This window comes from Hemiscyllium ocellatum, chromosome 17 (assembly GCF_020745735.1).
Source record: "Hemiscyllium ocellatum isolate sHemOce1 chromosome 17, sHemOce1.pat.X.cur, whole genome shotgun sequence".
Classification (NCBI taxonomy): domain Eukaryota; kingdom Metazoa; phylum Chordata; class Chondrichthyes; order Orectolobiformes; family Hemiscylliidae; genus Hemiscyllium; species Hemiscyllium ocellatum.
Genome location: NC_083417.1, coordinates 41,399,533 through 41,427,513, shown reverse-complemented (window position 1 = coordinate 41,427,513; position 27,981 = coordinate 41,399,533).

Genomic DNA, 27,981 nt, shown 5'->3' with positions numbered 1-27,981 from the left:
GACCCCATTGTTAAATTCCCTGATTAACCACAGTTGACTTACCTTCTTTGTATAACCCTTCTTGTTCACTCGGATATATTTTCACAGTGAGCCATTAACTATTTCCTTAAGTGTCTGCCATTGTTCTTCAATCACCTTTACTGCTAAACTCCAACCCCAGACCACTCCAGCCAGGTCTGCCTTAATTTCTTTGTAATTACCATTATTTAAGATCAGCATAGTTGTTTCTTAGCCACGTTCCTCCCTCTCAAACTGAATGCTAACTTGTACCATGTTATGGTCACTGTTTCCTCGGTCATCTTTTACTCTGACATAATTTATTAAACCTGCCTCATTATACATCACCAGATCCAAAATAGCTTGATCTCTGATTGGATCCACAACATATTGTTCTAGGAAATTGTCCCAAGTACACTCTATGAATTCTTCCTCATAGCTACCTCTACCAATCTGTCTATCACAATCTACATAAAGATTGAAGTCACCCATCATTAACATGCTTGTTCTGGGGGTGGTGCAGTGGTTAGCAATGCTGCCTCAGAGTGCCAGGGACTTGGGTTCAATTCTCACCTCAGACAATTGTCTGTGTGGAGTTTACACATTCTCCATGTGTCTGGGTGCTCTGGTTTTATCCAAAAATGTGCAGGTTAGGTTAATTAGCCATGTTAAATTGCCCATAGTGTTAGGTGCATTAGTCAGTGGTAAATATAGGGTAGGGGAATGGGTCTGGGTGGGTTACTCTTCAGAGGGTCGGTGTCAACTTGTTGGGCCAAAGGGCCTGTTTCCATACTGTAGAGAATCAAATCCAAAACCATTGTTATTAGCTCCTGTTTTATTTTTTGTCCCACTATATATCTATTGTTAGAGACCTATTGACAACTCCTATCAATGTCTTCAGTGTTGAACCTGTGAGCACTAATGCGTCATGCAGTTTTTATTGGCAGACAGCTGCGGTACGAAGACGAGTGGACATGTGAACTGCAGAGTGAAATCTCCAGGTCTTGAATGGCAGTGCTTCCCCCTTGAAAAGCTAATGCATAGAATTAACATTTCCTTGCAGTGATGTATGAAACCATCACTGATTCTGTACTATCACTCACCCAGGGTAGCTTCTAGTTGAAATCAGGAAAATTCACGCTTTGTTTCTTTCTGTCAATTACAATAAGAAAAACACATGTCAAATGGGGCCTAGGATAGTCAACAACTTGAAATTTGATGTCCTGAATGCTTCCTGTTTTTACACTGGATCCTGACAATGTTCTTTGAAAATGATTTGACCTGCACGTTCTAACTAGAAGACTACTGAACCCAATCAAATGATTTAACCTGAAGACTAAAGTGAAATTTTTTCAACTTAATCCACACATTTTCTTTGTTAAAAATGTGTGGCCAAAATAATCTACAAGATGGGATTTGACGATGTACCAAGACGATTGTAAACACATAGTGTGACTGCAGGCATGCTGCCTTAGAATTTGGACTTCTAAATGACTGTTATATTATTTCTTGTAAATATGGAATACTACATGAACTATTTCCAGAATGTCATTTCCATAGATTTTTGGTGGAGTATAAGGTATGAAGCGTGAAATAAAATTGAACAGTGTTCAATCTGTTCTTGGTAAGCAGCTTATCTGCTGCAAAATTGTAAGAAATGGTTAGTGAAAGAAACATAAGGTCACTGATCCACTGAATCAGCCGCGCACAACAAACAGAGGCCTTGAATAAATCATCTAACAGGGTGACTGGTAAGGTTTCTGACCATCACTAAAAGCATTTGAAGAACATTTGATAGATGCTGCCCTAATAAATATAGACTATAGCACACTAGGGAGTTAATTACTGTAACCACAAGTGAGAATGGATACACAGCCCATTGCTTTCGAGATAACAGTCACTGACATTAGGAAATTGCCATCTTGTCGTGCTCTAATCAGCATGAAGGATTCTGTTTATTTTACATATGCCTCATACATTATAAAATATTCATTCATTAGAAGGATAATGAAGAGTAATAAAATAAAACAGGAGCAAAAAAAATTGTTCACTTATTAAATGTAGTTTGATATCATTAGTCTAGTGAGATGCTAAGACGATACGGATCTCAAATAATTTATCTTGAGCAAATTGCATTTGACACAGTGTAACAGCTTTTTTGTTGTATGAACCAACACTTTTACAATTGCTTGCTCATGCTCAGGGCAGCGATTTGTTCAAACTGTGATTTCATGTGTCAGACAAGTAAAGTTGTGATTGAACATTTTCATGTTGTCCAAATCTTGTTCAAGACTCATAGAAATAGCTGCCCTTCCCCCAACGAATCCTCTCACTCTGAACCGTCATATCCTTGCCCATCCCACACTGCATTACCCAACATTGGAGCAAAGCTCTAATTTGCTGACAGGGATGTACATTACAGCATCTGGCAGTCAAGGTAATCTCTCCTTCCCCATAAAATAACAGTTATGACAAAGATTCCAAGGTCAGTTTCCTGTCCAATTAACAGGAAAAAAAACTGTCTCTGATGAAAGAAAGCATATTCTAGTTGAGGGACCAGCATAGACTGGTATTGCTTCGGGATCCAGTGAACTTCCTGATGTAGCAGAATTAATGAGTATTGCTTGGGAAAGTGAAGATTTTCTGATAGGCAATTCCCTTGTGTTTGGAACCTTTCAATGAAATCCCTCAATATTGGAGAATTGGGAGAGTTTTGCTTCTGTTAAGTTAATAATTACTCAAGACCAGACAATTAAAAACCTGGTTTAACTCATGGCCAATTGTTAAACTGACCACCCCCTTGAACTTGACAATTACCACACACTCTGGCCTAGCCACCTCCCTCACCCACTGGCTCTGCAACCCCACCACTACCTCTGCCTACCCTATCACACACACCTAAACCACGGCCTGACCTATTCTAAGCACTCCTCAACTTTGTTATGACGATGCGGGTGTACTGTACCTTTAAAAGAGTTAAAAGCAGCAGAACTACCTGACAGCACCAAGTGTTCTGAAAAAAGATATAATGTAAACCTTTGGTCCAGCAGTTAGTGTAACTGGTTGCCTGGAGACAAAAATAGTTTCGAATTAGACCAATCGGTTTAAATTGTACCCCGAAAAATACCAAACTCTAATCAAGTTTGAATTTAGTATATTGATATTCTTAAATGGTGATGACACAATCCAATGCTTTGGGGGTATAAGACCGGAGAAAATTGAACAGTTGGAAGGAGAACTGCCAAGCCAATGACATCTGCAAACTGCCCAGAGAATAGCTCTTTAAAGATGTCTTTATCGATCAGTAGCAGAATCCCCAAGAAAAAGAAAAGACAGGAATACAGAGAAGAACCAAAAGCTGCCTGGTTTTGAGATAAGAAGTTTTGTTTTGTAAATTTAATCAGGAGTTTTATCCTTCCTTTTATTCTGGAAGGAAAAGTAAAAGATAGGTTAGAGGAAGGAGTTATAAATAGTTGTTAGTTAATTATTCTCTCTTATATTTTAAGAAATAAAGTTGTTACTTTTACTTTAACTAGTTCATGTCTTATGAATTTTCACACATTATTGCACAGGTTAAATCTTTTCTGTATTGCTGGGTCAAATTGAGCAGGAGGGTTCACCCCATTTTGTAACAACTTACCCTACCTACCTGGCATCTTACCCAAACTGCACCCTACCCTCTTGGCACATGATGTACCCTGCACCCTATTCATCTGGCATATTACCTCCCTGGCATCCTACGCATCTGGCATCCTATTTACATGTCATCCTGGCACTTTACCCTGACGCTTAATTTAAGGACAATAATATGCTGTGCCCAAGCTCATTTACATTCACTTAATATTGTGAGTCAGCAAAGGAATATTTTACCATTTACAAATTTTAATCCATGTAACAAAACTTGGAACGATATATTTAATTGTGCAACCAGGAATAATGCTATTTGTTATGACATGTCCTTCATCATGACAGTGTAGCTGTTATATGATATATTTTGCCAAAAGAGCTAATCTCTCTTTAAATTGAACCTGAAAAGGTGACTACTGGGCATCACTTGACTACCGATTCACTTCAGCCAGCCAGGCAGATGGGCTGGTGTGTTATCTATATCAATCACAGGAGTTTTACGGGAGACAATTAGAGTTCAATGAACACTTAGACAAACATGTCCTTCTGAAAATGTGAGAATTGAAAGCCTCTGAGAGAGAAAAAAGATACCGGAAGGACAGGGGTTTCCAACATAATTGACTTTGCTTTTGGAACAGTGATCCATTCAAAGTTAACATTAAAAAAACATCCTGAACTTTCATCTGTCAGAGATAGGCTGAGGCGCCATTTAAACAAAGCACCAACAAGAACTCTGAATTATAGCATCAGAGAGAAAAGGTGCCCAAAATGAAAAATGAAAGCAAGCAATCCTGCGAAAGCCTATTGTACTGACAAGTTTACCACAAGCTTTAGGCTGCAGTGTTATATAAGCAAAACAAAGGACCCTCCAGTACTTCACAAGATCTGTTTCATTCAGTCCATCTGTGAAAGGAAACTCCAGACACTCAACTACAGAAACTAAAGGAGCTGCTGAATTAAGACCTCAAGTTTTCATCCTGCTTCACCACAGAAAAAGAACCTTCAAGTAAGTAACAGGCCTACAATGATATCAAATAATGTTCCTCTCATTTTTGAAATAATCTTTTTTTCCCATATGTATTTACACCCGTTAACCTTGATCCCTATTTTATTGACTGTACCATTCTCTTTACATAGTAACTTGCAGCAATAGTTTTGTAGCAAACAAATCATTGATTTTATTTAAAACTAAGCTCAGTCTAAAGAATTGATCCCCAGACAAATAAACAAGAGACCAGGCTTTGGGACATGTGTTCAAACTCTACCACAGCAGATGGTGAAATTTGAATTCAATTAATGTGAAGTTAAAATCTTGTCCAACTGTGACCATAAAGGCATTATTCATTGTTGTGAAAACCTACCTGGTTCACTAATGTATGTGAAGGAAGGAAATCTACCATCCTTACCTAAACTAACTTGTATGAACTCTAGACCCATAGCAATGTGGCTGACTCTTAAAATGTCCTCTGAAATGGCATAGCAAGACATTCAGTTGTCTTAAACTGCAAAGAGTTGTAAAAAAAGCGATAAAAACTGACAGATCACATAGCATCAACTCAGGCGTTGCAAACAATGAAAAACACAGACTTATTGACCCCACCAAATCCTCCTTACTAATGTTTGGAGGCTTGAGTCAAAATTGGGAGAACTGTCTCACAGACTAGTCAAGCAAAAGCATGGTATTGTCATTCACATGAAATCATAACTTACAAACAATGTTCCAGAGGCAAGTATCACCATCCACAGGTAGGTCCTACCCCTGCAGCAGGATAGAGCCATCAGCTCTGGCAGCACATGTCGTGAAGCTCATGAAGTTTCATGGCATTAAATCAAACATGAGCAAGGAAATTGCCTGCTGATTATCACTTATCAGCATGCAAACACCAATTGGAAGGGAACAAAGACAAAGAATATACTCTGTGGGGAGACTGCAATGCATCAAAAGTGAGTCAATAGCACTACTTGCGAGTGAGCTGCTCAGGTCCTAAAGGACATAAATACCAGACATAAAGACCAGATAAATATGGCAGATAGTTACAAAACGACGAAAAGGGAAAAACTTGCTGAACCTAATTTTCACAAATCTACCTGTTTCAAATGCATTTGTCTATTGCAGAGATAGTAGGTGTTCTTGTGCAGACAATGAGCTATCTTTATATTGAGGATATTGTCCACTATGTGCTGTAATACTACAATCGTGTTAACTAAGGTAGATTTTCAACACATCTAGCAACTGAAATCTAGGTATCCATGAAGTGTTGTGACCACTAGCAGCAACACAATTATATTAGCCACAAGCCAAGGATCAACCTTTGTTCAATAGTGTCAACCTAATAAAGCTAGAACGCAGCAGGATGCAAGAAACAAGATGAAAAGATCCCACACCAATGAATCAAATCTTAAATAAAATGAAAAACTGTAGATGCCAGAGATCTGAAACAAACAAAAACATAAATTGCTGGAGAAATTCAGGAGGTTTGGCAGAATCTGTGGAGAGAAAACAGAGTTAATATTCTCTTTAAAAGATCAGATCTTAGTTCTGCCATCATACCAGATCAAGTTGTACAGAAGGGTAGGTAATTAACTTACAGAAGGAGAAGGTTACACAAATATTTCCATTCTCAATGGTTGGAGACCTCAGTACATCAGTGAAACAGACAAGGTTGAATCACTTACATTCACCTTCAGTCAAGCGTATCAACGGATAATCCATCTTGGCCTCTTCCTGGGGTTCCAGCATCATAGATGCCACTCTTTAGCCAATTTGATTCATTCCATGTGATATCAAGAAGTGGCTGAAGACACTGGATACTTCAAAGTCTTTGAGCCCTGGCAACAGTGTCACAAAGCTGGTTTCTTTTTTCTAAAATCTGTTCCTTTTCTCAAGGATACTGTCCTTGATTGTTTTCAAAAGGGGAATAAACTGCCCTTGGTGCCGATTAGTCTAGGTTGGTGCCGAGATTAAAGGGTATTGAAAAGCCTTTTTGTTTATATGTAAACAGATGAGACTTCTGGCCAAAGTGGTCAGGTTTTAGAAGTGACCAGCATAATGAAAGGGGAGCAGTCAGCTCTCTAGCTGAGCAATTTAATTCAGTCCAGAACTAGTTGGGAAGTTCAGCAGTGGACTATGTGAACAGTTTGTCTCTATTTCTGCCATTCTAACTTCAACCTCTAAGCATCTGTTCCATTTTTTATACTGTTTTTCAAGAGGGTTGGCTTCTTGGGACTGTTGTGTATATTTGGAACAGCATAATTAAGTCTAGTTTGGATAGACTGAGTTCTGTAGGGGTTCTTTATTCTGTTCTTTGTGTTTCACTGTGTAATCTTGTGAATAAATTCTTTTCTGTTTTAAACCCGGTAGTCAACCTAGCTACCTCACTCCGGGTAATTTTCACTGTACACTTACTGAAACAAATTGCAAAGTTATGGTCTGGGCTGCCTGCTTAAGATAATTCTGAGTGGTCTGGCCTAGGCCATAACAACAGCACTAAAGACTTGTGCTCCAAAACTAACAGTGCCCATTGCCATATTGCTCCAATACAGCTACAATACTACGTCTACCAACCAATGTGGAAATATGCCTTGTATATTCTGTCCGTGAAAAGCAGTAAAAATTGAACGTGGCCCTCACCAGTCTTCACTTAATCATTAAGGAAGTGATGGAAAGAGTCATCAGCAATGCTATAATTGCTCAACAATAACTGGTCACTGACACTCAGTTTGGTTTCAGCCAGGGCCACTCAGCTCCTGACCTCATTACAGATTTAGTCCAAACATGGACAGAAGATCTGAATTGCAGGGGTGAGATGAAACAGACTGAGGTCAAGGCCACATTTGACCACATGCATCATCTAGCTAAACTAGAGTCAATGGAAATCAAAGGAAAATCCCACTGCTGGTTGGATCATACCTAAAACAAAGGAAGATGGTTGTAGTTGTTGAAGGCCAGTCGTCCAAGCCCCAGGACATTACTGCAGAAGTTCCTCAGGGAAGTGTCCTAGGCTCAACCATCTTCAGCTACATTACAAATGAACTAACTTGCCTCAAGCAAAAGCAAAATCAGGTGTGGTGATATCTGCAGATGATTCCGGAATTTTCAGTCCTGTTTCAACTTCTCAACTTTTGCATCATCCATGGCCAAAAGCTGGGGTTCTGGGCAACAATCAGGCTTAAGTGGCAGACAGAATTCAAACCACACAAATTCCAGGCAATGAGCATTTCCAATAAGAGAGAATCTAACCATCTTTTCAATAACATTACCATTGAGGACACACCATTATTAACACTGTGAGAAGCTATCATTTACCAGAAACTTAACTGGAGCTGCAAGAGAATCAGGGGCTGGGAATTTTGCAGTGAGTAACTCACCTCCTGACTGCCACAGCCTGTTTACCATCACGCTGTGTTGGGATACGTTCCACTTGCCTGGATGAGTACAGTTCTTAAAACACACAAGAATCGTGACACTATCCAACACAAAGTAGCCCACAGGATCAGGGTTTCATCCATTGCCTTTCCCTGTACTCCCAGCACATCATAACTGCAATGTGTATCATCCATAAATTACAATGCAGCAACTTGTCAAATGCTCTTCAAGCCATTCCATCTTAACTTAGAATGATATTATTATTCCAACTCTATTGTTGAGTCCAAATCTTAGAATTTCCTCCCGAACAGTACTGTGGATGTATCTACACAAGGTAGACTGTGGTTGTTTAAAAAGGCAGCTCATCATTACCTTCTCAAAGGCCACTGGACATGAACAATAGACATTGATTTTGCTAGCAACATTCACATTCCAGGAATACATTACAAAAGAGTTGATGATCTGGTGCAATATTACATTTTTGGATGTTGGCTGTCCCTCGGATAAAGTCTTGAATTGAGTCACCATCTGCTATTAAAGTCATATCAATGATTCTATGACACTATTTGTCAATTAAGGGGATTCAACCCAGTTTCCTAACCAACATAGCTCTTTCAACCAACACCACCAAATACATATTAATCAATCATTCATATCCTAACTTTGTGATACAAAATGGTTAATGCATTTATCCACAGTCATTAGACTGCATAGCAATTTATTGTGCGAGTATCTCCAAGATTTGCCAATATGTAAGATGCAATACATTTGGACTATAGTTACAATACATATGTTTAAATTACAGACCTAAGTAAGAAATTTATTTTGTCTTTGTATAAAATTGTAAGCAAATACTACCAGAGTAGTGTCTAATAGCCCCATACATCGATCTTTCAGAATTGAAATGATAGTTAAAGAAAAACAAAAATATTAGAAATATTCAACAGGTCTAGCACCATCTGTAGAGAGAAAGAACAAGTTAAATTTCAGGAAAAGGAATGAACTCTAAAGCAAGGAAGAGGATGGTGAAGCCCTAGATTCACACTCTAGAGGACATGATTTCAAATCCCACTCTGACACCTGGTGGAATTCAAGATATATGATTTATATCTGAAATTCAAGCTCTGCTTGGTAATGGTGACCATGAAGCTCCCATCAATTGCCATTTTAAAAAGCATCTGGTGCACTAATGTTCTTCAGAGGAGGAAATCTGCTCTTTATGCCTAGCATTGCCTACATATGGCACAGGATACACGGTAATGTGGTTGAACCTAACTGTTCTCTGAAATGAGGATGCAAGTCTCAAGGGCAACCAGAGATGATTTTCCAGGAAGTCAAGGATCATGGGAGATAGTTAGGAAAGTAGGTTCAAATGAAGAATCAGATCCTATCAAATAGTAGAGAAGGCTTGATGAGACAAATGGCTTATTCCTATCCTTGTTTCTTACAATCTTATTCTGCAGCAATAAGAAAGGGAAATTGGAAGTTGGATCAGAAATGCACACACCTCCATCTTTTAAGTAACTATATCAAGAGACTGAAAAAAAAGGCCCTTGGGAAACAGTGCAGAAAGCACAGATAAACAGGGACAAAAATCACTCATGGAAAAGAGACAAAAACAAAAGTAGACAGGATTTGTAATGGTGGGGGGTTGCAGGTGGATTCAAGACGAGGTTACAAATGTGAGCTGGATATATATTTAAAAGTGATGAATTTAGGGGGCTATTGAGATAGAGCTGGAGAATGGGACTAGTTGGGTAGCTCTTCCAGGAGCTAGTACAACATTGGTGGGTCAAATGGCCTCCTTCTGAATTGTAAAGTTCATTGACTCTAAAAATAGCATACAAGAGGTAAAACTAATATCTTTGAATATTTTGGATATATTATTCAATAACTGCTCACCTTTAAATTCTGACATTCCTTCTGCATCTACATTGTTTGGTTTGATTTTTAAGTGTAGCTACATAAAATTACCACTAAAAACATGGCACAGTGTCAGCGATCTCTGTCTTTCTAGATGTAGCATTGCCCTCTGCTGGTTAGTGGATGTCTGATATTTGAAACCAAGTCGGAAAAACTGAAGTGCTGTTTAAATATTCTTAAAGAAAAAGATTTTTGAATTTTTTTACAAAATTAAAACATTCATACAAAATAGCGTAGCCACTTTACAATATAATAACAGTGTCAATATAAAATTTAAAAAACTAACTCCTAATCTACTCTACAAACTACCAAAACACAAAATAAGATATAAGAAAGAACACTCTCTATATAAAAAAGACCACAGTATCATATATTACTAACAGCAAAAAAAGTAAGTAAGTAAATAAATAAATACGCATTCAAAATAAAATTATATCAAGTCATCACAAAACCTGTATTTATATGGGATTCTTCCTCCCAGGGGAACCCAAACCAACAAATATTGTCCTCACGGTTAAACAAAGGCCTTAAACAGTATGGCCGATACATTTGGTGTTGTTCAAAAAGGGCCACCATGTTCTATAAAATAATTCTGTTTTTTTGGTGCACCATATTCATAAGGAAGTCCAGGAGAATATATTCCATAACTGTCCTATGCCACTTCGAAAGTCCTGGGGGACTTTCCGATACCCACCTTACTAAAATGCTTCTCCTTGCACAAAAGGAGAGGATAGTACATAGTTTCCTCCCATATGCATCTAGAAAAGGAAAATTTGGAAAGCCCAGAAGGAGAGACTACAGGTCCAACCCAATCTCTGTTCCCAAAATCTTTGCCAAGGCATTCGCTACACTGTCCCAATATCTTCGAATTTTATGGCATGTCCACAAAAAATGAGTGAGAGTACCAACTTCTATTTTACATTTAGGGCACATTGGGGATGCTCCTGCCTTGAAGTTTGCAAGCCGCTCTGGTGCCATATGAGCCCTATGAAGTATCTTCAATTGTATGGCCTGAATTTTATTACAGATAGAGATCTTCCTGGCATTTTCCCAAATATCCTCCCACATTTCTAAGGAGATTACCTAGCAAGTGATAGAGAGTACTGACCGAGGGTGCACCCATCGGCCAAAGCACTCTCCTTTCATCATTAATGAGGTCTTTTTTTGTGTGAAGTCTCGCGCTTGAAAATATCAAAAAAGGTCCTTGCTAGGCAACCCAAACTTCTGACATCATGACCACCCCATCAAACAGATCTCCCAAACAGGCTATGCCTCTAGACTCCCAAATTTTAATTCTGGATTCGTGGTGCTGGAAGAGCACAGCAGTTCAGGCAGCATCCGAGGAGCAGTAAATCTAGCATCAGTCAAGCCTGGCTGAAATCCCAATGTTCCCATGACAGGAGTGAAAGGGAAGGTTTTTTTTGTAAGTTACTCTCATCCTGTCGCATCATCTTCCAAGCTTTGATTGTGTTCAGTACAACTGGGTTTTTACAATGATTCGTAACAACTCTTATCTTATCCATAAATATCAGATTGATGAGGGGGCATTTTGCTTGAGAAGCCTCAATATCTAGCCAAATTGATTGTCGATCACAAGAGACCCCATCAGCCATATATGAAAACAGAGAACTCAGTTGGTACTTCCTGAAATCCGGAAAATCTAGACCTTCCCTTACTTGTGGGAGCTGCAACTTATCTAATTTAATAAGGGGATATCTGTGATTCCAAATAAAGGAGCCAAGCCAACCATAAAACTTATGCAGCGCATGTCTCGGCAACATCAAAGGAAGCACTCTTATGGGGTATAATAGTCAAGGGAGAATATTCTTCTTGACCAAAGCTATTCTCTCTTGTCAGGATATCGGGAGATCTTCCCAGCATTGGAGGTTCTGCCATATTTTATCTAACAAATGCATATAATTAGCTTTGTATAGCTGACCAAATACTGGGATAACAAAAGTATCTAAATACAGAAAACCTTCCAGTGACCACCAAAAGAGGAAGTGGGATCCATCTGCAAAATTGGATATGCTGGTAAGACCTCCTAGCGGCATGGCCTCTGATTTCATAAAGTTAACTTTGTAACCGCCAGAACATACCAAATAAGTTAACCACTTAAATTAAGCAAGACACAGATATCGATGGATCATCTAAGAAAAGAAGATGTCGTCCGCATTAAGAATGATTTTATGCTTACCCGATCCTGCCTCCGGGGCTGTTATTTTAGGGTCAGTTCGGATAGCTTCAGCCAGCGGTACAATCACTGGCGTAAATAGTAGTGGTGAGACACTAAAGCTATCTGATCTTATACCGTTGGTAATCACCGCTGCTTTAGGGTCGTTATATAATACTGCGACCCACTTGGTAAAGACCTCTCCAATGATATGGCCATTCCTCCCGATCGAATGCCTTCTCTGCATCTAGGGAAACGACTAATCCTGGTATCGCTTCCTGATGGCAGACTTGTAGCATATTTAACACTCTTTTGATATTATTATTAGATCTGTGACCTTTAATTAACCCATCTGATCCTCTTTTATAATAAATGATAAAACCCTTTCCAATCTTAATGCCAATATTTTTAAGAGAATTTTGAACTCCACATTCAATAAGGACATAGGTCTATAGGCTAGATACCTGCCCGGCTTATCGCCGCGCTCAAATAATCTCTGCTTCTCAAACAGTATCTCACTCTTTGCTGTTTGAGTAAGTGTGGTATTCAAAGTAGCCCTGATGGCTGTGATCCGCTGTAGTGTGGTTCCGGCTCATAGAATAGCCACGCGCATATGCCTTAGCAGTCTCCCACATCACCGATGGGTTACTGGCCGTACCTGAGTTGATACCCCTGAGAAATATTCTATGAACTTACTATCCTTCAATAGGAAAGGGCCCATACGCCAATGCCGGGAACCCATCTTGTCATCACTAATCTTGACCTCCATTTACACTGCTGCATGATCAGAAATAGCTATATTCCCCATCTTACAAGACAATATCAAATTTGGAAAGGTCGAGGGGACAAAAAACATATTGATTCTGGTATGGCACTTGTGTGGGTTAGAATAAAAAGTAAAATCGCTTCCCTCAGGGTGAAAACATCTCCACACATCAGGTAGTACTGAGGAAGTGGGGAGGCTGCAGAAGGATCTTGACATTTTGGGAGAGTGGTCCAGGAAATGGCTGATGGAATTCAACTTGAGCAAATGCGAGGTCTTGCACTTTGGAAAAAAGAATAAAAGCATGGACTACTTTCTAAACGGTGAGAAAATTCATAAAACCAAAATACAAAGGGATCTGGGAGTGCTAGTCGAGGATTCTCTAAAGGTAAACATGCAGGTTGAGTCCGTGATTAAGAAAGCGAATGCAATGTTGTCATTTATCTCATGAGAGTTGGAATATAAAAGCAACATTGTGCTACTGAGACTTTATAAAGCTCTGGTTAGGCCCCATTTGGAAGACTATGTCCAGTTTTGGTCCCCACACCTCAGGAAGAACATACTAGTACTGAAACGTGTCCAGCGGAGATTCACACGGATGATCCCTGGAATGGTTGGTCTAACATACAAGGAACGGCTGAGGATCCTGGGATTATATTCATTGGAGTTTAGAAGATTAAGGGGAGATTTAATAGAAACTAACAAAATAATACATAGCTTTTGAAAAGGGTGGACACTGGGAAATTGTTTCCGTTAGGCGAGGAGACTAAGACCCGTGGACACAGCCTTAGAATTAGAGGGGGTAAATTCAGAACAGAAATGCAGAGACATTTCTTCAGCCAGAGAGTGGTGGGTCTGTGGAATTCATTGCTGCAGAGTGCAGTGGAGGCCGAGCCGCTAAATGTCTTCACGGCAGAGATTGATAGATTCTTGATTTCACGAGGAATTAAGGGCTACAGGGAGAATGCTGGTAAGTGGAGTTGAAATGCCCATCAAGACATGATTGAATGGCAGAGTGGACTTGACGGACCAAATGGCCTTACTTCCATTCCTATGTCTTATGGTCTTATCTACCAGTCCCACCTCCCTGTTCAACTGTCTACATCTCAGAGATGTACCTGCAGAGCTCCTAGGTATCCTGTCCATCTCGGGATCGATAATACAATTAAAATCTCCCCCTATAATTATGTGATGCATCCCAAGAACCATCAACTTGGAGAGCGCGTCTGTTACGAATTTAAAGGATGTGCCGGGGGCAATATACATTCAAAATCCCATTCTCCTCTCCATCTATTAGGGCTTTAAGTAATATATACTGTCCGGACTCATCTTTTATCTGGCTTAGCATTTGGAAGGGAAGATTCTTCCAGATAAGAATGACCCCTACTTTTTGAGCTAAAAGATGAAAAGAACACCTGATCAAATCCTCCCTGTTGCAGCTTCGAATGCTCCTTATCAAGTAGACGTGACTCCTGTAGAAGGGTTACATCAACCCTCTCTTTCTTAAGACTTGACAATATCTTTTTCCTTTTAATTGGCTCGTGGCTCCCTTTGACATTCCAGGTGCACTATTGAAATGAATGACTAGCCATGATCGTTCAAGTAAGTCCGAGATCCCCCCAGCAGGAAGAACCCCACTCAAAAAACATCAAGTAGACACCATAAACAACTCACATGAATTTAAAAATACAAACTTTAAAACAACTAAATCAAGACAACTAAGAACTACTCCTAAAAAAAACAGAAGACATAATTAAAAGGAGACTTTTCCCATTATCCACAGGGGCACTCCTACCTTCCAGTAATCCCAACAGAACACCTTCCAGCTAGAGCCATGCCCTCAGCCCAGACATTACAAAGCAAGAAAAACAAATGCAAATGCCTAATAATACAAAAATTAGAAGTGGGCAACCAACCCATCCCCTCCATATTATTACCCAGGCATTCTTAACAAAACAGCAACATAAAATAAAATATATAAAATTACAATTCCAGCAAATATTAAGGAAAAAAAGACTCAGAAACATCCCCCAACAATCAGATAAACCAAGCAAGTTATAACTAAGAGTTAAAAGAAAGAATCCCCACAAGGCAGGATGGAAAAGAGAAAGGGGGAGGGATGAGGAAACAAAAGGGGATTAAAATAAAGTGATTGCCAATATAGTTCAAGTCCATCAGCCTACTTGAGAGCATCCAAAAATTCTTTTGCTTTTTCCAGCGATTGGAAATTATACACAGACCCTCCATGACTACAGGACAGCGTTGCCGGGTATAACATGGAGTACTGAATATCTAAATCCCTCAGACACTTCTTTACCTCGTCATACTCCTTCTTCTTGCATACCACAACCGGAGAAAGGTCCTGGATCAGCATTATTTTGGATCCCTTGTATAGCATGGCTTGGGGATCCTTCCCAAATCTCTGCAGGCCTCCAGCAACATTTGTTTTTCCCTGTTGTGCTGGAGTCGCATTAGGACCAGGCGGGGGGGCGTTGGTCCAACCTGGGCCTGTGCACAGCGACCCGATGGGCCCACTCAGCCTGCACCCAGCCTAACTCAGACTTGAGCTTCAGCAGTTTTGGGAGCCATTGCTCCAAAAAGTCAACAAGCTGGCCTTCCTCCACCCGCTCGGGAAGGCCCAGCAACCGAATATTGAGGTCGTCGATATGCTCTTTTAAGGCCCGGACTCGACGTTCCAGAGCCCGAACCTGACCCACGGAAGATTTAGCAGCAGTCTCAGAGCCCATTGCCTCGCCCCTCCAACACGCTGCCCGAGTTTCTCGATCTCTCGGTCATGCTTCTGCAGCACGATCGAGATCAACTCCCACCTGAAACAGATCTCTTCAATCGACGCTCGACAAACTCTGAGATCAGGCTCACCTCCACAGGTAAGTCCCCTGGGGAGACTGCAGATGTATCTGTTGCTGTGTGCATGGTTTTGTGTGTGTGTGTGTGGGGGGGGGGGATGGGGGGTTGGTGTAGAGGTTCCTGTCTGTTGCGAATTCCGTGATCCTTCACCTTTAGTCATTTTAAAATGTATTAAACTGCTAAACTTTGATGCAAAATAACTGTAGCTGCTGGAAAAAAGCTATTTTTAGTCGTTTAAAAAGTGAGGGGAGGGTAGGTACCCCACTTTGCCTGGGTCCTGGGCAGAGCTCAGCAGAACTCAGATCTGTTGGGTCACCGCCATCTTGAATACCCCTGAAGTGCTGTTTAAAAAATAAACTATTTGTGTTGACACAAATTTAATCTCACTTTAAATTACCTGTGATTGAGATTTTAAATTATTGCAAACAATGGAGATTTGCAAACTCTGCAAAACTGATGGGGGAGACAGTGGCACAATGGTACATGCAAATATATGAAGTAAGAGTAAAAGCAGACCATTTGGTCCCTTGAGTCTGTTTAGTAAGATCATGGCTGATCCATTTGTGTTTCAAGTTTTGTGTTCCTTGAACATGAGACCCCAATTATCCCTTTCCTTTGCCTAACACGAATCTATCCAGTTCTGCCCTAAGAATATTCAATGGCCACATCTCCACTGCCTTCAGAGGCAGAGAGTTCAAACGTTGCACAACCCTCTGAGAGAAATAATTCTCCTCATCTCTGTCATGAAAAGATGACACCCTAATTTTAAAACCAGTGCCCTCACTCTTTCTCCTGAGGTGAAGTCATGACTCAAGCTTGGCTACTTTGGAACCTGGTTTGCACACTGAGTGAGTAGTGTCTGGAGAGAGATAAGGTACTTACTTCTTGTCATTGTAGTCTGCTAGGAAAAGAGAGCTGGAGTGAGAGACCTGAGTTTGGTGGCCAGCAGGTAAGGTTGTGTAATCAGTCCCTGGATTATTGGCTGCAGTTAATAAGGTTGATTTAGTCGATATGATTCAAAATGGCAGAATAACTCAGCCTCGTGGAGTGTTACTCCTTCAATATTTGGGAAATCAGGGACACTTCCGATGGTCCATGGTGACTATGTATGCAGCAGATATGCACAGCTGCAACTCCTGATTTGTCACATGGAGAGCCTGGAGCTGCAGATGGACTCACTATGGAGCATTCATGATGCTGAGAATGTCATGGATAGCACGTTCAGTGAGCTGGTCACACCACCAGTAGGGGCTGCACAGACAGAGAAGTAAGTGTGGACAGGCAGTGCAGGAGATCCCCTTGTCGCCATTCCCCTCTCAACCATATTGTACAGCAAGGAGGGTTGAAGCATAGGTGAGTAGAAGTGATAAGGGATTCTATAGTCAGGGCACAGATGGGCATTTTTGCTGATGTGAGCAAAACTCCAGGATAGTGTGTTGCTTCCCCGGTGCCAGGGTCAAGGATGTCTCTGAATGGGCACAGCTTATTCTAAATGAGGAAGGTGAGCAGTCAGAGGTTGTGATCCATATCGGTACCAACAATATAGGTCGAAAGAGAGGTGAGTTGCTGCAAAGGGATTTCAGGGAGTTTTATAGGAAGTTGCTAAGCAGGACCTCTAAGGTTATAATCTTGGGAATACTTCCCATACCATGTGTTAGTGAGGCTGGGAATAGATAGATAATACAGTTAAATACATGGCTAAAGAGTTGGTGTAGTAGAGTGGATCACTGGAAGGTCTTCGCAGGCAGGTGAGACCTCTACAAGAAAGATGGGTTGCACCTAAACTGGAGGGACACCAACATCCTGGCAGGGAGGTTTGCTCGTGCCACTTTGGAGAGTTTATATTAGCATGGAAGAGGAGTCGGGAACCACAATTGTATGTCAGCAAGTAAAATGACCAAGGAGGAGTCAGAGACTAAGACCTATAAGAGTAAGGAGAAGAACAGACAACAAGAGATTATAGAATACAACAGGACAGGTGGGCTGAACTTAGAGCTTGGATTAGTACATATAATTAAAATGTTGTAGCCATTACAGAGACTTGGTTGAGAGAGAGAGAGACAAGACTGGCAGCGTAAAGTTCCAGGATTTAGATGTTTCAGGCAAGCTAGACAGGGATGTAAAAGAGATGGGAGTTTGCACTACTGATAAGGAAGAATATCACAGCTGTACTGAGAGAGAATACACCTTGGAGGGCTCATCCAACGAGGTTATATGTGTAGAGCTCAAGAATAGGGTGGGTCCAATCACTTTGATGAGATTGTACTACAGGCCTCCCAACAGCCAGTGGGTGATAGAGGAATAAATATGTGGACAGATTATGGAAAACATAAAAACAACAGGGTGTTGTCATGGGTGATTTTAACTTCCCCTCTCTTGACTGGGACTACTTGGTCAGAAGTGAGAACTACAGATGTAGGAAATCAGAGTCTAAATTAGAGTGTTGCTGGAAAAGCACAGTAGGTCAGGCAGCATCCGAGGAGCAGGAAAATCGACGTCCTGATGAAGGGCTTTTGCCTGAAACATCGATTTTCCTGCTTCTTGGATGCTGCCTGGCCTGCTGTGTTTTTCCAGCACCACTCTAATCTAGACTGGGACTACTGGGTGCCAGGGCTTGGATGGGGGTTTTTTGTTAGGTGTGTCCAGGGCAGTTTTTTAAAACAATATGCAGATAGTTCAAATTAAGAAGGGGTCATACTGGACCTGGTATTGGTGAATGAACACGGCCAGATGATTGAAGTTTTACTGAGGGAGAATTTTGGGAACAGTGACCATAATTCTGTAAGTTTCAAGTTACTTGTGGATAAGTATAAGAGTAGTCCTCGGGTAAAAATACTACATTGGAGGATGGCTAATTGGCAATATTAGGCAGGAACTGGTGAATGTAGATTGGGAGTGTCTGTTTAAGAGTGAATCCACATCTGGCATGTGCGAATCTTTTAAAAGCCATTTCATTAAAGTTAAGCATTAGCATGTTCCTGTGAAAATGAAGGATAAGGATGCCAAGATTTGGAGCCTTGGATGACAAGAGAAATCAAAAGTTAGAGAAAAAGAAAAAGGTAGCCTATGAAAGGTTTAGGAAACTGAAAGCAGACAGACTTCAAACAAGGTTAAGTAAAATCCTTTTGTGCTTTAAACATAAATCAGAAGCAAGAAGATAGCTAGGGAAAGGATATGTCCACTCAAGGAAAAAGCAGGGAATATACACTTGAACATGAATGAAGTTGCTTGAGGTCCTTAATGGATACCTTGCATGAGTATTCACAAAGAAGAAAGCTATAGCGGATGGTGGGTTTCAGGAGGGATATGTTGATATTCTAATGTATTTCAATATAAAAAGGATGAGGTGTTAGGTGTTTTGCAAAGTACAGTGTTAAGGTAGACAAGTCCCCACAGGCTGATGAAATCTATCCCAGGAGATGGGTGAGGAAATTGCTGGGGCCTTGCACAAAATTTTTGTCTCCCCTTTAGCCAAAGGAGAGGTCCCAGAGGAGTACAGAAGAGTCAATGCTGTTCCTTTATTTAAGAAGGACAACAGGGATAATCCGGGAAATTACAGGCTGGTGAACCTTACGTCAGTGGTAAGAAAATTACTGGAGGAGACTCTTAGGAAAAGGATTTACTCACATTTGGAAAAATACAGACTTACAAACAATAGGCAGCTTGGCTGTATGCAGAGGAGATCATATCTCCAAAACTTGATTGAGTTTTTTGAGGAAGTGACAAAGATGATTGGTGAGAATAGGATGGTAGATGTTGTCCATGTGGACTTTAGCAAGGTCTTTGATAAGGTCTCTCAAAGCTGATTCAAAAGGTGAAGTAACATGGGATCTGTGGAGAGCTGATATGATCTTCCCTCTGAATCACATGCTCACTTTATCTCTGTCATTCTCACCTCCCAACAAGACACATGCTCTACCACTCTCACTATTGCCTGCCACATTTTTCCCATTCACTCTTTCTCACTGCAACCCAATTTGACACCACTAACCCAGCATGCCCTCTGCCCTGCTTATGCACTTACTCCTGCAGACTGCACCACTCTCTCCATCTGCTGGGCTACCCACTTATTATCTGTCTCTATCTGATTCCAGGAGGTAAACAACTCATAATAGGGCAGAAAGAATCAAGACACGTAGTGGGTTACCCGATATTCAGTTCCTCCCCCACCTCTTACAAAAGGAAACTCCTGAACGTGACTGCCTCAAGTGGTTAACTGACCATGTCTGAATCTCTGGATCACAGGTTACCTTTCACCTGCTGTGCTGGATCAGAGGCTCTCTCCCTTGACTTGACTGAGAACTGCTGACAGCCATGCTTTGTGTCCAACAGCATGGCAACAGAGCATTACTGTAAGTCTGCTATCTCTGGTAGTGGGACAAAGTGCAAAAAGGCAAGGCAAGGGGATACTATGAGCATCCAGATAGGCTCAAAGTGAGTGAGTGCTAAGAGAGCAAGCGAAAAGCCAAAGATGCAGCCTGGTTCAGTCTACAAACCGGATGCGTCTCCCTGAGTGCTAAATGCCTTCACTGCTACATTACAATGATAATTTGCCTTTGCATCCCAAAGTGCATCATTGAAGCACAGATATGCTTCTAAGTTGATTGTACATATACCTTGAGGGTTGTTAAGGGTTGGCATGTGGCAATGACAATGTCCGTGGACAAGGGGTATATGTCGCCAGTGCCCTTTGACCATACCCTGAAATGTTGGTACTTGATGTCCTTTAGAGTAAACAGGAAGCTGAAGTCGCCAAGTATCTGCTCTGACTTCCATGTCAAATATTCTCAGCATCTCCACAGTGGGCGGCACGGTGGCACAGTGGTTAGCACTGCTGCCTCACAGCGCCTGAGACCCGGGTTCATTTCCCGACTCAGGCGACTGACTGTGTGGAGTTTGCACGTTCTGCGTGGGTTTCCTCCGGGTGCTGCGGTTTCCTCCCACTGTCCAAAGATGTGCGGGTCAGGTGAATTGGCCATGCTAAATTGCCCGTAGTGTTAGGTAAGGGGTAAATGTAGAGGTATGGGTGGGTTGCGCTTCGGCGGGTCGGTGTGGACTTGTTGGGCCGAAGGGCCTGTTTCCACACTGTAAGTAATCTAATCTAATCTAAAAAAACGTTTTACCTTAATGAGGTTAAATGTGGAGTTAATAAGTTCATTGATAAGCAGTAATTCACCTTAACAAGAAACTTACTGCTCCGTGGCAATAAACTCACTTTGATGCCTTGAATGTTGTTAAAAGGTGCAACAAATTGTTCCTTATGTTGAGACATGTCTCCCTGGACTTCCCTTTGCCTGATTCTGCCACATTTCTAGCTGAAGCCAGCATGGTTTAGATCCCGAAAGATTCCACCCTTTATTTCTACTTAGAATCAAAATATTCAATCTTACATCCAATTATCTTAAAATGTCATCAAAATTCAAAGGAAATTGTTATCTTAAAGTTCTTGAGTATGCAGTAAGATATTGCCTTTCATTAATGAAAAACAAATATATTGCCAATGTATTGCTTGAGCAACACCAAACTTCTGATTCCCTGTGACCAGATGCCTAGGTTTATATTGTTAATGATTTTATTATCTCGTATGTTGGTATTATCTCACTGTGTATGTTCATCATCCTATTACACTTCATATAAGGTTGTATCATTTAATATTATTCTCAATTATTTAATTGTTAAAAAGTCCCTTACGATGAAGTTTAAGTTTTAACATGGTCATATTGATTATGATATTTTATATTCATTTGTGGTATTTTATAATAATTATATTATGAATTTTCTTTATTGGTTTCTTAATGGTTTTTTAAATCCTCTTTTGTAAACTTTTTCACGCGGAGGGTGGTGCATGTATGGAATGAGCTGCCAGAGGAAGTGGTGAAGTCTGGTACAATTACAACATTTAAAAGGCATCTGGATGGGTGTGTGATTAGGAAGGGTTTAGAGGGATATGGGTCAAAGGCTGGCAAATGAGACTGGATAAAATTAGGATATCTGGTCGGCATGGACTTGTTGGAACAAAGGGTTTATTTTTGTATGGTACATCTTTATGACTCTATGATTATATGTAACCTTCTCGTTTTTAAGGTTGACTCAAGGTTACATAACACCTATATGTAGCTTTCCTAGCTACAATTAATTCTGAAGAAAAGTCACCAGATCTGATATGTTGACTCTGCTTTGTCTCCTTAGATATTGTCAGACCTGCTGAGTTGCTTTCTGCTTTTGTTACAAAATTTCTGCTTTTGTTACAAAATATCTGTTTCTCAATAGGCGATCCTCCATTCTTGTGATTGTGCTTCCTTAAACTGATAATAGTTCACAAGCATATGAGATACCACTTTGTACAATCTTCTTAAGCTGAGTTTGCCATGTTTTATGTCGTAAGAATTCCTTAGCATGTTTTTTACAACGGACAATTACAATATTAGCCTGGCCCACATACAAGTTAATTCATTTAATCAATGATATATGTGTGATATCCTTATAGATTTTTGCGGACAGTGTAGACCAATGATGCAGATTCTTTTACATCATTCCAGTGTGGCAGAAATTTATTTGCTGAAAGGAAATCTAAGCTATTAGCTCTGACTTTCATAATGGAAATCCATTAATCTTTTACTTGATCTTTCACTCTGTACAAATTGAATCTTTATTTCATAAGAGTAATGTTTTAAATATACTAAAATTCAAATAATTAATAATCTTTCGTAATTATGTATATATTCTGACAATGCCCCTATAGTTTATATTATCTCCATATAACAAAAGGGATAATAAGGACATATTTTCCCTTTTTATTGATTCTCTTTATGATGTGTGAACATTGCTGGAACTTGTTGCTCAGCCCTAATTGTCCATGAGAAGATGGTAGATTAACTATCTTCTTGAAACCTGCAGCCCACATTGTGTAGGAATGCCTGCAGTATCGTTGGGATGAGACTTCCAGGATTTTTGTCCTGTGACAGAAATGGATTGGTGACACAGTTCGAAGTCTGGGAGATGCGTAATTTTACCTATCCTGACAAAATCTTACCCTTATATGTAGGGCAATGATTATTGTAAACACTATGGAATCGAGCCAGAACATATATTGATTTTTTTTGTGTGTTTATTTTAAGAATACAATTATGACCACGGAAAGTTTCATTGAATTGTTTTATTTGGGAAAATAATATTTGCATTTTTATTTACAGTGAAGAATATTAGCTCTGTTAAATGATCTCGAGATTGCCTGTAATTTTACATTTGGAGCTTCTGCAACTTATGCGGGAAGGAGTTTCAAAGCTGTTTAGCTAGCTCTATTAACAAAGAACTATGTTGATTTGGAATGACCAAGTCTCTGTAATCTCTCTTCCATTGCTGCAAAGTGGGTAGCAGGGCTGGTGCTGATGTGGAATTATCCCACCCACTATTTGACAATACTGGCAGGAGCAGCATATTTCATTATGTCTGCGGTTTTACTGATCAACGACCTGCACTGAGTTCACTTCAGTGGCTTGGATCCAGGAAATTTCTCTTTAACCTTAAGTGAAAAATCAGTTTCTTTAAATTCATTCATGGGATGTGGTTGTTACTAGCCAGGCCAGCATTCATTGACCTGAGGACTGTTAAATGTCAACCACATTGCTGTGGGTCTGAGGTCTCATGTCGGTCAGACCAGGTAAAGATAGTAGTTTCCTTCCCTAAGGGACATTAGTGAACCAGGTGTTTTTTTCTTATTGAACTTAAATTCACTATCTACCCTCGCAGGATTTCAACCCAGGTCCATAGATGATTACCTGGGCCTCTGAGCAATTATACAACTAGACCATCACCTTCCGGATGCTTACAAATTTCAGATTGGTTCATATTTTTGCCTTATGTAGCATAAACTTGCCATTAGGCTGGAGAAATTCTGGTAGAACTTCCTCTGGTACTACTGCTGTAATGCAGACTCGTATGCACTCCTGTCTCAAGGATCCATACTCATAAATATCTATGGAATAGTATAGACTATTTACAAAGGAATACATGGCTTCCCCAGCACCAAATTGCATTGATTAAACTTGACCCTGTCTATAAAGGGCTTCTTAAACTAAAATAGGGGTCAAAGACTTTAGCTGCAGTGTCATAGGTCGCACTTTCTTTTGCTTTGGATTACAAGCAATAATCCTAGTCATTTTCTGGCTTCTTATTGAAACCTGCAATGGCACAGTATATTCAAAACCTTCACCACAGTGTACCCAATATATAGCTTGTTCAGGGTCATCTACATTTTCTAGAGGTTCTGGCAAAGCTAAAACATCTTTCCTGTTCATTTTATTTCCTATGTGACGAATGTCAACCAAATGCTTCTTTCTTCCCTGTCCTTTTATAGCATTGCATCAGATTTCTCTTTTGTATGCTTATACATTAATATTGACATCTATTTAATAATGGTTATACTCACTCTGGGTGATTGCATGCTGCCAGTTAATTGTCACCTTGTCTATTCTGGGCATTCTCTCCTGCTTTTTCAGCTTCTGTATAGGCATTCCCTTTCCATGGTTCATACCTAGATGAGCTTCAAAGTCAATCACTTTATAACACCTTTTGCTGCTCAGCTTCTCTTCATGTATTTGTCCTTCTCAGGGTTTGAATGACAGGCTGGCCCGATGCTTTACCCATAATACTGCAGTATCACTGGGCTTCTCTTTAGGCCCATCAGTGTGATGGGCCTGGTAACCATTGTCATCATTTAATGAAATCCATACACTTATGAATGATCAGCAACAGGCTTTTTTGAACATAACTAAACTGAAGATGGTAAGAGAAGACATCTTATGTGGAAACTTCCAGATGCAGCCTCCAGTCGCTCATGATCTGCCATCACTACAACATTTTTCCTTTCACTTACTCAGTAGCTATCCTTTGAGTAAAGGTATAATTCTTTTTACTGTATATTGGCCACCATCTTCCTTGCTGCCATTTTTATTCTTGAAACTCTGGGTGCACGTGCCACAAGTTAGGCACTGGTAGTAAATGTTCAAGTTTATTAAACTTACAGGTGGGGTATCAGTTTGATAACCTTACACATTCCTACTTTCAATCATAGAATCCTTACAGTGCAGATATAAGCCATTTAGCCCATTGACCCTCTGAAGAGCATCCCACCCGCCCACCCTATATGTACCATGGCCAATACACCTAGCCTGCAAATCCCTGGACACCATGCAGCAATTTAGCATGGCCAGTCCATGTAACCTACAAATGTTTTGGACTGTAGGAGGCAACCAAAGCACCTGAAGGAAATTCACACAGACATAGGGACAACAGGCAAAATCTACACAGACAGTCACACAAGACTAGATTCGAACTCAGGTCCCGGCACTGTAAGGCTGACCACTGAACCATCGTGCCACGCAGTCAATTAGAGCTCTGCCTCAAGTTACTTCCTCTTAACCACACCATTTGGATTATTTGGGATTTACTGCTGTTCCTTTGGCAGTGATGCAAACTCTCACCCCATTTCCCCTGTCACTATCATACTGGTAATAAATAAACATTGACTTTAATCAGGTAAGCATCACTATAAGATACCATGTCCTGATAGAGTAAATGCTGAATCATGCATTAAATATGACAATTTCATATGGACTTAAATGGTAGAACAACTCTGGATCTTGAAAGAGAGAGACTTAATATCTCTCTTATTGTCAATGTGTATCATACAATTATAGCTCATACCTGATTTCTATCATGCTATAAACTAAATTAATTTCAAATTGGTCAATCAGAAAACTCCCTTGTAGATCTTTGGGGCAACACCTTATACTCCTAAAACCTCCTGTGAGAATTCTGAATGAGAATATTACTCACAGTGTCATGAGTGAATATGCAACAGTAATTATGATGAACACAAGCATCTTCATGCAGCATGAGTTTAATTTGGACTGATTATAGTAAGCAGCATTATACATTTCAATATTCTTTTTAATGTTAACGCTAGATGAGAGGCAAGCATTTGATTGATTTTCAGTAACATCGGTTTCCTGGTCTAGCAATATAAATATAGATTAGCTTAATTGATGTAATAAATTACATTTCTAGCTGTGAGGTTTGCAAGTGCTGTTTCAATTTTTTTTTGTTTACAACAAAAGTAACTCATGTTTAATCATCATTAACTATATTAACACTAAAGGTGATTTTCTGACTTGGGGCATTAAGCATCGTTGACAGCTGTTTCATGGCCAATTCCTTCAATTAACAGCCACACTGAAATGCTGCAAAGTGTGAAAAACAGCTGCTGAAATTACCACTGAACAAAGTTAAGAGAACCAATGAAATGTCAGTTGTAAATAATACAAATTGATGGCCTAACATATGTTAATGTATGCCAATAATTGCTAAAATGTGTCTCTTTTGGTACTGCTGGAATCAGTAAAAGAACAAAATGTGGTCCAAAAATAAATTTCAAGAGATACATTTCTCTGAATGTCATTTGTTTATTTAAATCAAATGTTTGAGAACATATTAAGATTTTTTTTCAGAATTCCATTTGTGTTTTCTATTCTGAAGGGATTATCACCTCTGCCTTCATAGGGACAATTCAGGATCTCACATGGAAGTGAGTGAGCAACGTTCAAACGCACAAAAGAACAAACAAAAATTATGCTCAGGATATGACTTGTTTAAAGTCATGAAAATGTTTCAAATTTGATGTGCTTCTCAGCAGGCTTACGTAACTGTGGAACTAATCAATAAAGAGTGAGTCCTTGCTGTGAATATTTCCATTCAAAGTCCAGTTTACAAATAACAACTATGTTTACATATTTCATTAAATTACCAAAGAATCTCAATTCTCTTTATTTTATTTCAGATTTCTGTCAAAATTGTAACTAATTACCATTGCTTTCACATTGAATTGATCAACTTGCTTGAATCAATCATGGAATAGAGAAAATAAATAAATGTTTCTGGAGCTGCTGCTTTCTCCAGAAGGTGTTGGCTGGGCAGCTCACATGGGCTCATGACAAACATTACAGCCACCACCCTCTTTAAGGAAACCTTCAGGCCTGGTGGTCTGGTGTAGCATGTAACAGCTATGTCCTGGCCTAACAAGAATACTGTTTTGTGATTAACAAAAGATGGAGGCAGAAGCCAAAAAAGTATAGGGCACTAAGCCTGACCTCAGTTGTTGGTGAGATTTTAGTATCTATTATTAAGGATGAGGTTGCGGAGTATTTGGAAACGGAGGGTAAAATAGGGCTGAGCCAGCACGGCTTCGTGAATGAGAGGTCATGCCTGACAAATCTGTTACAATTCTTTGAAGAGGTAATGAGCCAACTAGAGAAAGGTAAGTCAGTGAACACAATCTATTTAGATTTCCAGAAGGCCTTTGACAAGGCACCATACAGGAGGCTACTAAATAAGATAAGACCATGGTGCTAGGGGCAAGGTACTAGCATGGGCAGAGGATGGGCAGAATGCAGACAATGGGGATGAAGGGGTCTTTTTCAGGATGGCAGCTGCTGACTAATGGAGTTCTGCAGGGGTCAGTGCTGGGACCACAACTATTCGTGTTATACACTAACAATCTGGACAAGTTAAACGAGGGTACTGTTGCTAAGTTTACAGGTAACACTAAGGTAGGTGGAGGGACAGATAATGTTAAGGAAGAGGGGAGGCTACAAAAATACTTGGACAGTTTAGAAGAGTCGGACAAGGAAGTGGCAGATGGGATACAATGTGGAAAAGTATAAGGTTATGCACTTTAGTTGGAAGAATAGAAGCATGGGCTATTTTTGAAATGGGGAAAGACTTCAGAAATCTAAAACAAAAGGGACTTAGGAATCTTAGTTCAGGAATCTCTTAAGGTTAACATATAGATTCAGTTGGCATTTAAAAAGTCAAATGCAATGCTTAGCATTCATTTTGAGAAAATTAAAATACAAGAGCAGAGATGTATTGCTGAAGTGTATAAGGTTCTGGTCAGAATGCATTTGGAATATTGTGAGGGTTTTGGGGCCCCATAATCTAGAATGGGTGTGCTGTCATATGAAAATGGTAGGGGTGTAGAAGAAACTGGGGTCCAGAGGAGGTTCAGAAGAATAATCCTGGGAATGAAGATCTTGTCATATGAGGAGTGGTTGAGGACTCTAGGTCTGTACTCAATGGAGTTTAGAAGGATGATAGAAACTTACAGAATACTGAGAAGCCTGGATACAGAGGACATGGAGAAATGTTTACACTAGTAGGAGAGACTAGGTCCCAAGATCACAGCCTCAGAACTGAGATGAGAAAGAA